The sequence below is a fragment of the Pan troglodytes genome, chromosome 8, assembly GCF_028858775.2.
Source record: "Pan troglodytes isolate AG18354 chromosome 8, NHGRI_mPanTro3-v2.0_pri, whole genome shotgun sequence".
Classification (NCBI taxonomy): domain Eukaryota; kingdom Metazoa; phylum Chordata; class Mammalia; order Primates; family Hominidae; genus Pan; species Pan troglodytes.
Window position 1 is genome coordinate 56,977,385 of NC_072406.2, and position 14,790 is coordinate 56,992,174.

A 14,790-nucleotide genomic window follows, 5' to 3' on the forward strand; every position below is an offset into this window, starting at 1 on the left:
GTGTCCTAATATCCTCTTCTTATAAGGACTCCAGTCATATGGGATTAGGCCCCCGCAACAACTCCATCTTACCTTAATCACCTCTTTAAAGGTCTTCCCTCCAAATGCAGTCTCATTCTGTGAAATGGGGATCAAGATTTCAACACATGGATTTTGTGGGACAAGTTCAGCCCACACTGGGAAGTGGTCCTTTCTCCAACCTGGCCTCAGTTGCTCTTTCCCTCTGTAATAGGACTGTTGGGGGCTCATGACAGTAATCTTGTGGGTCCTCTGCTGCTTTCAATTTTCTGGAAGAAGAGTCAGGCAAGGTGAACCCAGAGCTGAGGCCATTCCATCCTTTTGCTGTTCTGTCAGAAAATGAGCCAGGCGTGTCAGACAGGCTTATCTGTGTGGTGCCTGAGTCCTCACTCTGCTTTCTTTTCCCTCTCTCGCAGGGAGAGATAGAGGAGCAAACCAGAGGAGGTGGGAGGTGAAAATGCCCAGATCCCTATATGGCCCACAAAGCAGGGGACCCAGCATTAAAAGGCCTAGAACAAAGAGAGCGAGTGGAGGGAAGAGGATAAGGGCACTAGTGTGAGTGTCCAGGCCTCCAGATAACAAGAAAAGCCATTTGACCCACAGTGGCTGGGGAAGTTAAGTGGCCTCTCAGGAGGGGCCGGGGGCCTCTCCTTCCTTCCCTCTAGTCTTTAGGGATGGCTCCAGCACACGCCACTGTCAACACAAGAGATAATAACTGCTCACTTCTGGGGTATCCCACTGGGGTGCCCAGGGTTGCAGGGCCCAGCCTGCAGACATCTCTTTTTGTGGGTCTCTGAGTCATCCTCCAGATGTCTGCCCTGGAGAAAGTCAGGCATGGAGCCCAGGGGCTGCGGTGTGCACTTTGGAACAGGAAACATCTAACATTGCTTAAAAAAATAAAAGACTCTGCTGTGTTTACTTTTGAAACAACTTGCCAGACCATCCTGGCAAACTGGAAGGCAGAATAACTTGATGGTTTTGGAGCAGATAGAACTCTGGTGTCCAAGTTCAAGTCCAGCTCTAGAGTCATGCTCCTTACAGTGGCCCAAGGACTGAGTGTGGATTCTGTCACAAACAGTATTTATGTGGTCATAGTCACAAATGCTCCTTAGTGATTTTCCTCTGTAAACACCCAGGTGTGGACAAGGGCATAGAACGCTCCACTATTGTTATCACAAAGGAATGGCTAAGCTGGCACTTTGCAGAGGTGCTCTCCAGTGAGAAGCGTGGCTGACCCTTCCCCAGGCTTGGACAGGCCCCCAACCCATATGCCCCTTCCGTAGGTCTCCACCTGCAGCTGTGGAGGCTTCACACAGAATGCAGTTCACATTTGGGGTTGTCACAGGTACACGTTGTGATGGGACTTGCTATGTGCTTGGAGAAAGGAACAGCTTGTACTAATTCTGCAAGGTATCCATGGGCTGTGAGGTGCTGCGTAGACCTCAGGGGCAGTGACACCTGGTTACTCACATGCTTCCCTCTGCACTGGGAGCCCACCGGGCGCCAGCCAAGTCTGAAAAGCTTGTGGTGGGTCCCAGCTTGTACACAAGGCCTGGCACAAGATAGACATCAATGTGATGAAAGAAAGGAACTAGTGGAGATCTGGGGATGAGAAGAGTCCCTGGAGGGAGTGCAGGGAGAGCAGATGAGCGGGACTGAAGGCAGAGAGGAGAGCTGGCCTGCAGATCACAAGAGCGTGAGCTGTCGCCGGAGCCAGCAGGCATGCAACCTCCAGCAAGGCCTCAGCCTCTGCGCCCTCAGGTTTCCTCATCAGAGCATGAGGGCAGGAACAGCAACTCCAGCAAGGACTCTTGTCAGAGAAGTAATTGAATTGATATTTTGTTTTTTAAGTTATTAAAATGTTTATTTAAATTGATAGCTAAAATTATATATATATTTATTGAGTACAACATGATGTTTTGAAGTGTACATACATTGTGGAATGACTAAATCTAGCTAATTAACATGTGCATCACCCCACCTAGATATGATATTTGTGGTAGGAACACTATACATCCACTTATTCCTTTATCTAACTGACATTTTCTATCCTTTGATCAACATCTCCTCAATCCCCCAGTACCACTCCCCAACCCCCTGATAACCATCATCTACTCTCTGCCTCCATGAGATCAACTTTGTTAGATTCTATATATGAGCTAATACGTCTTTTGTTTTGTTTTGTTTTGTTTTCTTTTCTTTTCTTTTCTTTTCCTTTCTTTTCAGACAGGGTCTTGCTCTGTTGCCCAGGCTGAAGTGCAATGGTGTGATATCAGCTCACTGCAGCCTTGACCGCCCAGCAATCCTCCCACCTTAGCCTCCCAAGTGGCTGGTACAACAGGCACATGCCACCATGCCTGGCTAATTTTTCTTTATTATTTGTGTAGAGACAGCATTTTACTACATTGCCCAGGCTGTTCTTGAGGCTCAAGTAATCCTCCCACCTCAGCCTCCCAAAGTGGTGGCATTACAGGCATGAGCCACCACACCTGGCCATGGGCTAGTTTTTCTAAAGTGCTTAGAATAGCACCAGGCACAAAGATGGCAGAATACAAGTGTTTAATAAACTATACAAACGAAAAGAAGAATGTTAACCTTGACAACGTGAAATTAAACATGAGGTGATAGAATTTGGAAGTCGGAAGGCGGAGGGAGAGGGAGGCACCAATGCAGCTTGCTCAGAAGTGCTTTTGAGGAGACCTTGGTGACGGGCTTAGTCTCCTGGGCATTCACAGCCTCCGCAATAGGATGCCAATCTTCTGTCCAAGTGCATCGACACTATTGCCTTTTCTTAAGGTGCAATCTTACTGGACTCTTTTTTCCAAATGCAAGGAAAGCAGAGAACTACGGCCATCCGACTGGAGGAGGCCCCTCATCTTGCCAAGCCTTGTGATGTGCACATAGCTGTTGCCTCCCTCTCTCCCTTCCCAGGGTCTTCTTCCTCCTGACTCTTGACATCTATCATGTGACTTCTGGGTCTCCCACATGTAAAATCATGTCAACCCACCCCTGGGCAAAGCAAAAGACAAGGGCCACATTCACGCAGGTTCCAAGTCTGGAACTTTCTAGGCAGGAAGTGGTAGGTAAGAGTTGGAGACAGACACACCAGGAAAATCATGTGGTCTCAGCTCCAACAACTGTGGCCAAGGTGCCTTCCCTTCCTGCCCCTGGGAGGCTGGGACCTTTCAGGACCCTCCAGGATGCAGCAATGGGGCTAGGGGAGGCAGGGTGTCACTGCTGGCCCACGTGCTGTCTTCTGGGATGTGTGTCTCAACCAAAGTCCTCCTCCATTCTCACCTATGAAGAAAATTTCACTCAAATAAATGTTTTCATCCTGTCACAGAAACTCCCTTAGCCCTCGGACTAGGGAGTTTCTCTGCAGAGAATGGTCTCTCACTCTCTTGATTAAGGGGATTTAATCATCCCAAATGCATTTGTTTAGTTTGGTAAGAAAACCTAAGAGAAAGGCATCCTGTCTGTCCATTCCATATGTGGTTCATTCTCAGGGCAGGCCAGGAGCTTGGGCTCTGGAGGAAGGGCCTGGCCTCAGATTGCACTGAGTGCCTGCTGAGGCTTCAAGAGGGTGCCTGGGTTCATGGAAGGTGGCTGAGGTTATCTTCACACAGCCACAACCAGCCAGGGTTCCTGCTTTCCACCTACTAAGACGACCTGTTTTTGTAATATCTAAGTTTGTTCTAACTCTTGCATTGGGCAAAAAAAATGATAGGAAAAGTACAACAAAAATACTCAGAAGCTTATCAAAGTAAGAGATGAAGACTCAACCCTAGGGCTGGGTTCAGTCTGTTCTTCTCTGCTCCTCACTGTCTGAAACCTTGCACAGCTGTGTGTGGGCAGAGTGGGGAGGGCTGGGTCACACAGGCCTAACAGGACCAGAAATTCTCCAACTCATCCTGCCAGAAATGAAAGAGACGGGTAGCCTCCGTATCACAAAATGTAGAATCTGGAAGTTTGAGGGTAGCTGCGTTCTGAATTTGGAAGTGAGTGAGCAGTCTCTGGCCCTGGATCTCTTGGTGAGGAACAGCTGCCGCTGGGGAGGCTGAGGTCATGGGCCTGTTCCCTGCCTCTGTGCTTACTAGTAATGACAATGAACAACATCTGCCCGTGCCCTGCCTCTTCAAGCATGACCTCTAGAGCAGCCTGTGGGTCTTCTTGCTCCGTGGGTATGTAGGTGGGTGGCTCTCAGGGCAGCTGTCCTGGGACTTGTCCACCCCTGCTCCAAAGAAAGTGTCCATCAGTGACCTCCATTCGCTTCTATTTCACCCCAGTGAGCATACACACAGTCCTCAGTGAGTGATACAGGCATGAGGAGAGTTGGGTGGTGACTTGGCTAGCTTCTAGTGGCACTGTAGACCCAGGAGAGTTGAGGGGGCAAAGCAGTCTCCTTTCTGCCTTCTTGTTTCTCCCAAAGGTACAATGCCAGAGGACAGGAAGGGCAGAGGAAAATCTTAGCAGAGCTGAGTGACTTCTCATATTCAGAAGAGAAATCTCCTACATTCAGTCTTGGGTGAGAAATCCTTATGTCTCTCCATATAGTAGCACTGAGAATACACTCCAGCCACTGGATGGAAATGGGATTCAAACCAGTGACATGAAAATGTCCCCCGAACCCGGGGTCTGATTGCACAATCCTCCAACCATGACAGCCCAGTGCCAAATGAGCTCAGGGACAGGACCCTTTTCCTGAAAACAGTGTGTTTTTTTTGTACTTAGGAAACATAGCCAGTGTCGGGTGGACACAGAGCTGGGTGCTACTGAGGGAGGAGATGGTATTTGGGATGGGCCATTGCTCTGCAGGTGGGGCAAGGCCTAGGAAGAGGCCCTGTTGTGCTGGGGTGTTAATTTGTCTGGGAACAACTTTGAACTTGACCATGAGTTTTTCACTCTGGGTTTCTCCATGGTACCTGGCTGGGTCTCTTCATGGCAGAAAAGAAAGACCTCTCACCCATTAATGGTGGAAATGTTCATGGTGCAGCCACATGGGACCTGGAGAGTGAGGGAAAGTGGAATGATAGAGAAAAAGGAAGGAGGTCACTGCAAGTGGGAAGAAATGAGACGGCTGTTTCATCACACACAACTTCCTCCAGGCAGGCTCCTCTCCACGCCTGGCCAGGTCCATGTGGAGCACAGGGGAAACCCTCCTGTGGAGTTGTGCATGGATTTAACCTTGAGAACAAGGACAACATGTGCATGGATGTTGCCATTAATGACATTGCTGTCTTTAGGGAAGATGATCCTGGAGCCTCCCTCCAGCCATACTTGATGACAACATGCCAGGTCTTGTCCTTGGCACAGTTTGTCCATCAGGGTTGGGTCTCACCTCATGATCTTCATGCACTTTTTGGAGCCATGATGGTCCCCCTCTAGGGACACCACAGCAAATGAACCACAGTGAGGTTCTGGCCTCCAGCCGAGTGGTTCCAGGCTCTCCCTGGCCTTTTACTTAGCTCATGGAATTTGACATAATCTGGGGCATCCAACGGCCTCCCACTCTCTTCCTCTGAAGGGCTGAGATGGCGCCTCTCTTTAATACCACAGAGAAGGTATTAAAGGAGTCAGAGCCACCAAAGGAAGACGCAAAGGTGCGTGTGGGTCCCCATGACCTGGAAATATTCAGGCAGCGCGGCCCGTCCTGGCCTCACCCCAATCTCCTCACCCTATCCTAGTTCCTGGGTCTAGAAAAGCAGCCATTAGTGGGGCCAGTGTGGGGTGGGTTCATGCAGCAAGGAAGTCCTGCCGCCTGGGGAGATTGTGCTCTGCCCCTCCTCATCGGATTCTGCGACAGATCTGCTCATAACACACATTTAATTCTCCCTGGTGGAAGTTCAGAGGGACCCAGTCCATCAGTAGGTGAAGGACCCAGGTGAGACCTCAGCAGGTGTGACTCCTAGCCACATGCCATGTTCCTGTATCTGAGGCTCAGGGACTTCACACCATTGAGAAGTGGTGGCTTCAAAGGGTGCACTAGTTGGTTTTGGGTCACAGAGAAAGTTGTTCCTGGGCACCAGATTTTGCTTATCTCCAGAGACCTACATTCTGAGGCAATGAGACAGGACTTACACACAGGGGGCCTATGAAGGGTCAAGTTGTGTCCCTCCACATTTATATATTGAAATCCTAACCCCCTAGTAGCTCAGAATGTGACCTGATTTGGAGATAAAGTAAAGACAGATGTAATCAAGTTAAAATGAGGTTCCTAATCCCACATGACTTTCATCTTCATAAGAAGGGGAAATCTGGACACAGAGACACACATAGGGGCAAGGCTATGTGAAGAGACACAGGGAGAAGACAGCCACCCACAAGCCAGCAGAGGCCTCTGAGGAAACAACCCTGCTGACACAGTGACCTTGGACATCCAGCCACCAGGGCTGTGAAGCAATACATCTCTGTTCTTCAGGCCTCCTGGTTTGTGGTGCTTTGTTGTGGCAGCCCTAGAAATGAATACAGGGCTGGCCGGGTGCAGTAGCTCATGCTTGTAATCTCAGCACTTTGGGAGGCCAAGGTGGGCGGATTGTCTGGGGTCAGGAGTTTGAGACCAGCCTGACCAACATGGAGAAACCCCGTCTCTACAAAAAGTACAAAAAAATTAGCCAGGGGTGGTGGCACATGCTTGTAATCCCAGCTACTTGGGAGGCTGCAGCAGGAGAATCACTTGAACCTGGGAGGTGGAGGTTGCAGTGAGCCAAGATCGCACCACTGCACTCCAGACTGGGTGACAGAGCGAGACTCTGTCTTTAAAAAAAAAAAAAAAAAAAGAGAAAAAAGAAATGAATACAGGGCTAAAGGCTAATAGGAGACCTGTGTCAATGAGAAGGCAGAAAGTCCATGAGTGGCCACCCCACCCCAGGCTCGCTCTGCTCCCAGCATGGTTTGCCCCATCATTTCCTAACTCTTGCTTGCAAGGAAAATCAGGAGAGCCCAAGAGTAAGGAATTTTTTAGTTGAGTACTGCTGGGGAAATGAACATGCTTGACTAAAAATCTCTCTGCAGGCCTGTGCTCTCAGCCAAAGCTTACCATATGGTCATTTACCCCCTGCAGAACTGGGCCTCAAGGGCAGCTGCTGATCCTGCACACAAAGAGGGGTGCCTCTTGAGACACCCAATAACAGTCTTACACCCCATATCAAATGCAGAGCAGCCCAAAGGCATGGCTGGACCAGCACCTGGGGTGGGCCTGCTGGGACCACACATTTCTCTGTGTATCCAGGTTCCATGTAGCAGGCTATTGCTCTTTGGAGTATACCCCAGGGAGGCTTTTAATAGCAAGAACTGTACTAGAATCAGTAGGGAAGGAGGCTCTGGCTTTGGAGCCTGCTATGGTTTGAATGTGGCCACTAATATTCATGTGTTGGAAACTTAATCCTCCGTGCAACAGTGCTGAGAGATGGGACCTGTAAGAGGTGACAAGGTCATGATGGCTCTGCTCTCCTTTATGGGTTAATCTTCTTAGTGCAGGAGTGGGTTCCTGTAAAAAAAAAAAAAAAAAAAAAAAAGGGCAGTTCGGCCAGATTTTCTCTCTGTCTCCCATGCCCACTTTCCTTCTACCGCAGGGTGACACTCATCAGATGCCAGTGCCATGCTCTTGGACTTACCAGCCTCCACAACCATGAGTGACATCAATTTCTCTTGCTTATAAGTTACTCAGTCTGTGGTATTCTGTTACAGAAGCAGAAAACAAAGGCAGAGCCTTTTCATCAGGAAGTTCTATTAACCCTGCACGCCACAGTGGGGTCACAGGGACAGGTTTGGATGTCCATTGAGAGATGGGGGGCTAGTTCAGGGACATTAGCAGCTTTCTCATTACCTCTCCCCTGAGAGTCAGGGTCTGGCCTTTTCTGGGAAGAATGAGGTCTGGAGAGGGGTTGATTATTACTCCTTCTCAGGTGGGAGGGATGTGAGTGGACACTGACGGAGGGTGTGGTTTCCCTTGTAAGGATTCCTGATCTACCCACTTACCTTGCCTTAGGTAATTCACAGCTGGGGTAGGACCATTTACCAAGCTGCTCATTGCTGTCTTCTCTCTAGGAGACTGCAGAGGATGCAAAGGGAATTTTGCCTTCCTCTTGTCTAGAAAGTTTAAGGCTTTTGGTCTGGGGCGGGGAGGGGGTGGTTGTTATTAGTTTTTCAGTTTTCTGGCCCCAAATAGAAGTTGAAAAAGTGGTTTTACACCCCTTGAGGCAGGCTCCCTCGTGGGAGAAAAAGTTATCTGGGTGTTGCTGAGAGGGTGCTGGGTCGAACGAGGGGGGTTGCCCAAGGGTGGCACAGGCTCCCTGGACTTTGGAATAGAAGGATGAGGATCTGCACCACGTGCCAGTGTCCTGCCTGGAAGGGCCACAGTGCCACTGTGTTTTTCTGTTGTGTTGCTATAACAAAATATTGTAAACTGGGTAGCTTCTAAATAACAGAAGTTCATTTCACAGTTCTGAAGGCTGGGAAGTCCAAGATAGAGTCACCCACAGATTTAAGTGTGGTGAGAGTCCATTTCATAGATGGCTGGTATTGGGTAGGTCTTCCCACCCCGGTGAATTGGACTCATAGCCCAATATACTTAAATAAAATATAATTTTATTTTAAAAAATCAAATTATGTGATGTTTCTTTTATCTCAGCATTATAGAGCAAATTTAAGCTTTCCTATTAATTACCTTTCAATGTTTAAAAATCTTTGAACTGTAAGCATTGTTTAATCTCTTTTACAGATGGGGAAACTGAGGCACAGAGAAGTAAATATGTACATACTGGGCAAGCAGAGAAGCAGGAGCCAGGGGTGGCAAACTCCTTGTGTGAGGAGAAATAATTTGTATTTAAGTTACAGAAAACACAACATATTGATTCATGTTTTGGACAAGCCTGGGGTTAGGGTTGCAGTCAGGCAGCTGGGTTAGGCAGAGGCTTGGATGATGTCATCAAAACTCAAGGTTTCCCCCAGTCTCTTAGCCTTATTCTTCTGTGTCCTTCATTCTCAAGTTTCGTGTGATGGGACCATGCCAGTCAGCAAGTTCAGAGTGAGGATACTTGGATACAATTCAGCAGCAGATCTGTGCCTCTTTCTTAGGTCCTGCATAGATTCATGGTTCCTTATGGGCTCTAGATGGGTCTATGTCCATCCCGAGTCAGTCACTGGGGGATGCAGTATTTCTTGCCAGGCCTAAGTCATATACTCATCCCCTGACAAGTGATGACATGGGTGGGGTAGTGGGTAGGAGCTGAGAATAAAGAATAGAGATGGTGGCTGTGTACGGTGGCTCACGACTGTGATCCCAACACTTTGGGAGGCTGAGGCTGGTGGATCACCTGAGGTCAGGAGTTTGAGACCAGCTTGACCAACATGGAGAAATTCTGTTTCTACTAAAAATACAAAATCAGCTGGGTATGGTGGCGCATGCCTGTAATCCCAGCTACTTGGCAGTCTGAGGCAGGAGAATTGCTTGAACCCAGGAGGTAGAGGTTGCAGTGAGCCGAGATTATGCCATTGCACTCCAGTCTGGGCAACAAGAGCAAAACTCCATCTCAAAAAAAAAAAAAAAAAAAGAATACAGATGGTTTCAAATTAATTAACTCTATTTACTAGAAATATATTTGATTTCCACTATATCTCAATGAATTGTACTCTGCCTGGTTACCATGCATTTCTTAATGGAATTAAACTCAAAAAAGACATAATGACACACAGATGAAGGATTTCTAATCCAAATTATCAACACAGAATAGATTTCTATAATCCACTTTAGAGAAATCACCAAAATAGTCAGGCAAAGTACCAGTCGTTGCTGCCACCAATGTGGAATCACTTGTTTGGAGTAAATGAACAACAACAAAAACACAAAAAACAAAAACTCCAAATTAGTAGAGAGGGAGAAAAAAAAAAAAAAAACTAGAGAAGATATTGAGCAAAATTACAGTTCTATCGCCATTTGGGATTTACCTCTGTGAGCCAGAAAAGAGATGTCTGGGCTGCAGCCACCTGCGAGGCACACTTGTTTTTCTGGCAACAGATTTTACCCTTCTCTGTTTGATGAGTCCATTGGGCATTGCACTCTATGACATCTGAAACTGTTAAAATATTATTTTTTTTAAAGAGGATGTAATCATGTCTGTTGTAGAGATATAAAAAGAACACTTGTTAATAATTGTATCTTACTTATTAATAATGACTAAGATGTTTCTTTCAATTGATTCAAAGGAGAATCAAAGTATCACACAGGCATAGGCAGAGAAGAGATGTTGCAATTAACTTAGATGCAAAGGACGTATCCACAGGGAAACAATTAATTGCATTCCACTGAACACAATTGTTGTGGGTTTCTATAGGCAAGAAGCATTTGCATTATTATCAGTTTCCCACAATTTACAGAGTTGTAAAACAGCTCAAAGGCAGGGGGTGGTAAGTAATCCTTTCTGTGTCCCATTGCCAAATCTCTGACACTCCCCCTGACACTCCAATATGCCCAACAAGCGTCCCATCTGGCAAAAGAACTTCTGACCACACTCCTGCAATGCTATTATGCTGGATCCCAAGGAAGGCTTTCCCTCAGTCTCCAGTTCTCATACGGTTTTTAGTGAAGCAGCTCTCCTGGTTGTTCTTTGAATCCCTCTCTCTATAACTGAATAGTTCACATAGCTCAGGCCAAGCTAGTGAGGGTCCACCATACAGAGCTCAAAACCTGCCCTCCCTACTACCCTGAGCCATCATCCTTATTCCAAGTTATTACATTTCCCTCTTCATTCCCTTGAAATGGAAGTGTACGAAATGGCTTCTGTAGGCTTGCCCAGTTGTTCCTGAATCAACTGAGCAACAAAGAGATTTAGGTTAATGAGTTGGAGCTCTCTATTAAAAAAAAAAAAATCAATATCCACAATAAGAAGAAAACAGACAAAATGACTGCAGCCTTAACCCCAGGCTTGTCCAAAACATGAGTCAATACATTGTGTTTTTTGTAACTTAAATCCAAATTATTTCTCTCCACACAAGGAGTTCACCACCCCTGGCTGCTTCTCTGCTTGTCCAGTATGTACATATTTACTTCTCTGTGCCTCAGTTTCCCCGTCCTTAAAGAGACTAAACAATGCTTACACTTCAAAGATTTTTAAATATTAAAAGGTATTTAATAGGAAAGCTTAAATTTGCTCTATAATGCTGAGATAAAAGAAGCACATAATTTGATTTTTTTAAATAAAATTATATTTTGGTCGGAATGTGTAAAGCTTATAAGACTCAGTGTCTTTGTGTGAGGAACAAAATAAAGCGTGAAGATTAGGCAAAGGGGTTCCCGACACTTTGTTAATCCAGGCTGTTGTCCATTTATTTATTTCTCTGCAGGCAAAATAGCAGCAGCTACTTATCAGCTCTTATGGATGTGCCTGGCTCTCCCAGGAAGTCCTACACGCGTTGTGCTTAACATCTTGGAAATGAAGAGAACCATGACTTAAAGGAGTAGAAAAATTCGTCAAAAGCCACAATTAGTAAGTGGAGGATCCTGGGTTACTGTGGTCACAAAGCCTGTCTTTTTGTCCTCACACCCTTCAGTAAGTGCTTGCAGAATGAGCTGTCCTGCTTTCCAGATGGCACAGTGAGAGACGATGGCCGACCCTGCTGGAGTCTAGACGCCGCCGCGCAGGAAGATGAGCCCAAGGAATCTGCAGCTGGAGCAGAACCACGTGTCCCTGCTGATTGCTTGCAGTGGAGGTGCCCTGGGCGTAGGGTCGGCAGTAAGCGTGAGGCCGCAACCCCAAACCAACCCATGGGAGATAACAGCGAGAAGAGGGCCCCGAAGCCCCCACTCAGAGCCCCGAATCCCCCACTCAGAGCCCGGACTCCGCCACTTTGCCGGCAAGGCTCCCCAAGCCCGGCGGGGCTGCCCACGGAGCTGAGGAGACAGGAGGTGGGCTTTGCTCTTGCTGGAGGCTGGTGTTTCAGAGAAACCCCAATGGGCCTTGGAAATTTGGTGAGTTCCTGTCCAGTCCGCAGCTCAGTTCCTAAGTCTGAAGTACTAGGAACTTTAAGAGAGGGCAGGGAGAAACGTGTACGGGCACAAAGTGCCCAAGGCCAGAAGGAATCTGATGCCGATATTGGAAAAACTCGTGTGTGTGCAGATGGCGCCCTGAAGTTAGAATTCGTCCCTGCCCCAGCTTCAAGCTCCACTAAGAAGGCTACGTAACAGGTTTGAAGCTGAGACTCAGAGGCTTCCACCATTTGCCCAAAGTCCCGCAGTCGGCCCAGGCCTGGGCCAGAGGACAGCAATTCCTTAAGGACGAAAACAAACTGCAAGGCGGATCACAGCTGGGGGAGATTCTCCTGCACCTGCTGTCTCCCTTGGGAAAAACAGCCAATTGGGTCTGGAAAGGATAAATAGGTTCAGCTTTTGACCTTCACATTGTTTTTCCCTCATTTGGTTAATTCATAAAATATGTGTAGTGGATCCTCGGTGGGGGGGCAGGCCCTGCACCTGGTGCTGGGGGTCAACGTGAACAGTGACCAGGGCCCTGTTCAGCCCAGCGCAGGGCACAGGCAGGTTCTGAGTCCGGATCATGGCGATGAGGGCGGGGCTTCAGGCCTGGTCAGAACCACTAGCGCCGGCTCTGCAGGGCTCCGACTGCTAAGGTGCCAACGCCTACACTGCAGCTGGCTCCTTGACATCCCTATGCTTCTATGCTTTTGCTTTCATCATATGTGTGTCAGGAGATTTAAATAAATTCATATATACGGATAAAATAATATGCTAGCATTGTGCATGGGCACATATGAAGTGTATTTATAGAGACTGGTAATCCCACCTTCTAGACCCTGCAGTGGGCGAATAGTGGTGGGGCTGGGATTTGAACCCTGGGGGTCAGGCTCCAGAGTCAGGACCTTTGGCCTCTCTCAGCTCTGCTTTAACCCAGCCTCTCCATGCCACTAGGAGCCAGAGATGGGGCAGAGGAAGGTGTCCCAGAGGGTTGCGCTGCACCTGGCCCTTGGCCACAGTAGCCACGTTCGAGGAGATGGGCAGCATGAGATGGGGAGTGGGGGCTGCATCCCTTGGTGTAGGTGTGCAGCTAGAATTCTCAATCTGCTCTTCCCCAGCATGGAACTTGAGCAAACGTCTGAATATCTGACCTCCCAGTCTCCTCACATGTTAAATAGGCATGATGGTGCCCACCCTGGAAGGCCGTTGCCAAGGTGACGAAGTGTGAAACTCCAAGGCTGGAGGAGTGCCTGGCGGGTGGCAAGTGCTCCATGAGTTCCCATCCAACTGTTCACTTCCTCATCCCGGCATCTTGCCTCCCCATCCACCACAGTGCACTGGTTCTTCATGGATCATTGTTGCTCACTTCTTTTGCCCAGAAAATAGCTTCAGAGTTCCCTCCCCTCTCTTTCTCTCTTCTTCCTTTACTCATTCCCCCTTCCCCTATCTCTTTCTCAGTAACCTTTGCAGGTTTCTCCAATTCTGTCCATTCCCTAAACACTGGGGTTTCTCTGCGTTCCACCCTTGGTCATCTTCTCTGGTCCTACCCTTCATACTGTCCCTTTGTAAGCCACACATCCATCTTCTGACAGCTCCAAATTCTATGTGCTCAGCCCTGATCATCCTCCTGAGCTCCTGACCCATATTTCCAGTGATCACTGCTACTCCAACATCCTATTGGTACGCGTCTAAATTCAGACCCTCTTTTTCACCCCTGTATTAGTCAAGGCTCTCCACAGAAAGAACCAATGGGAGATAGATAGATCTATGGATAGATGAGAGGGGATTTATTAGGGGAATTGACTCATGTGATTAGGAGGACAGGCTGTCTGCAAGCTGGAGACTCTGGAATGCCAGTAGCAGTAGCGTGGCTCAGTCCAAGTCCAAAGGCCTCAGAACCAGGGACGCTGATGGTGTCACTCTCAGTCAGAGGCTGAAGGCCTGAGAACCCAGGGGGCACTGGTGCAAGTCCTGGAGACCAAGGCCAGAGAACCTGGAGTTCTGAGGTTCAAGGGCTGGAGAAGAATGGCGTCCTTGCCCTGGAAAAGAGAGAGAGAATTCTTTACTCTGCCTTTTTGTTCTATTTGGGCACTTAGCTGATTGGATGGTGTCCATCCACACTGGGTGAGGGTGGGTCTTCTTTACCTCGTCCACTAATCCAAACATCGATATCTTCTGGAAACACTCTCACAGACATTTCCAGAAGTAATGCTTTACCAGCCATGTGTGTGTGTCTCCTAAACCATCAAGCTGACACGTAAAACTGACCATCACAATCCCCACACTGCATTTCCCCAGGACCCCAGTCTCCCCAGTGCTAGCCTTTGTATCCTTTCCATTGTTGGCAAAGTGGTCTTTCTAACAAGACTAAGTCCTATAGCATTTCTCTGCCTAGAGGCCTTCCCAAGAGCTCCCTAGATCCAGTCCCAAACTCCTCATGAGGCCGCAGGCCTCTGTATCCGGCCACTGTATCCATTGTTGCCTCTTTCTTGTCCCTCTGCCGCCTGCTCCACATTTCCTGACTACAGCTGCTCCTTCACCTCTATGCTTGTTCAAGAGCTGCCTGAAAATGATCCTTCTCCTCGTTGTGCACTACACAAACTGGTTTTCATTCATCTGGATTCAGATGTAAGATGATTTTCTCTGTGAAGCCTCCCATCTTATATCTGGAAAGAAATGAACACTGGTAGGGGTATGAATTTCATTGAGAGATTGGGACATCCTTGCGGGTAGAGGCCATGTCTTATTCATCTTTGTGTCTCATTCCTCCCCTGTTACTTTTTTAACAGATGAAGGAACATTTATTT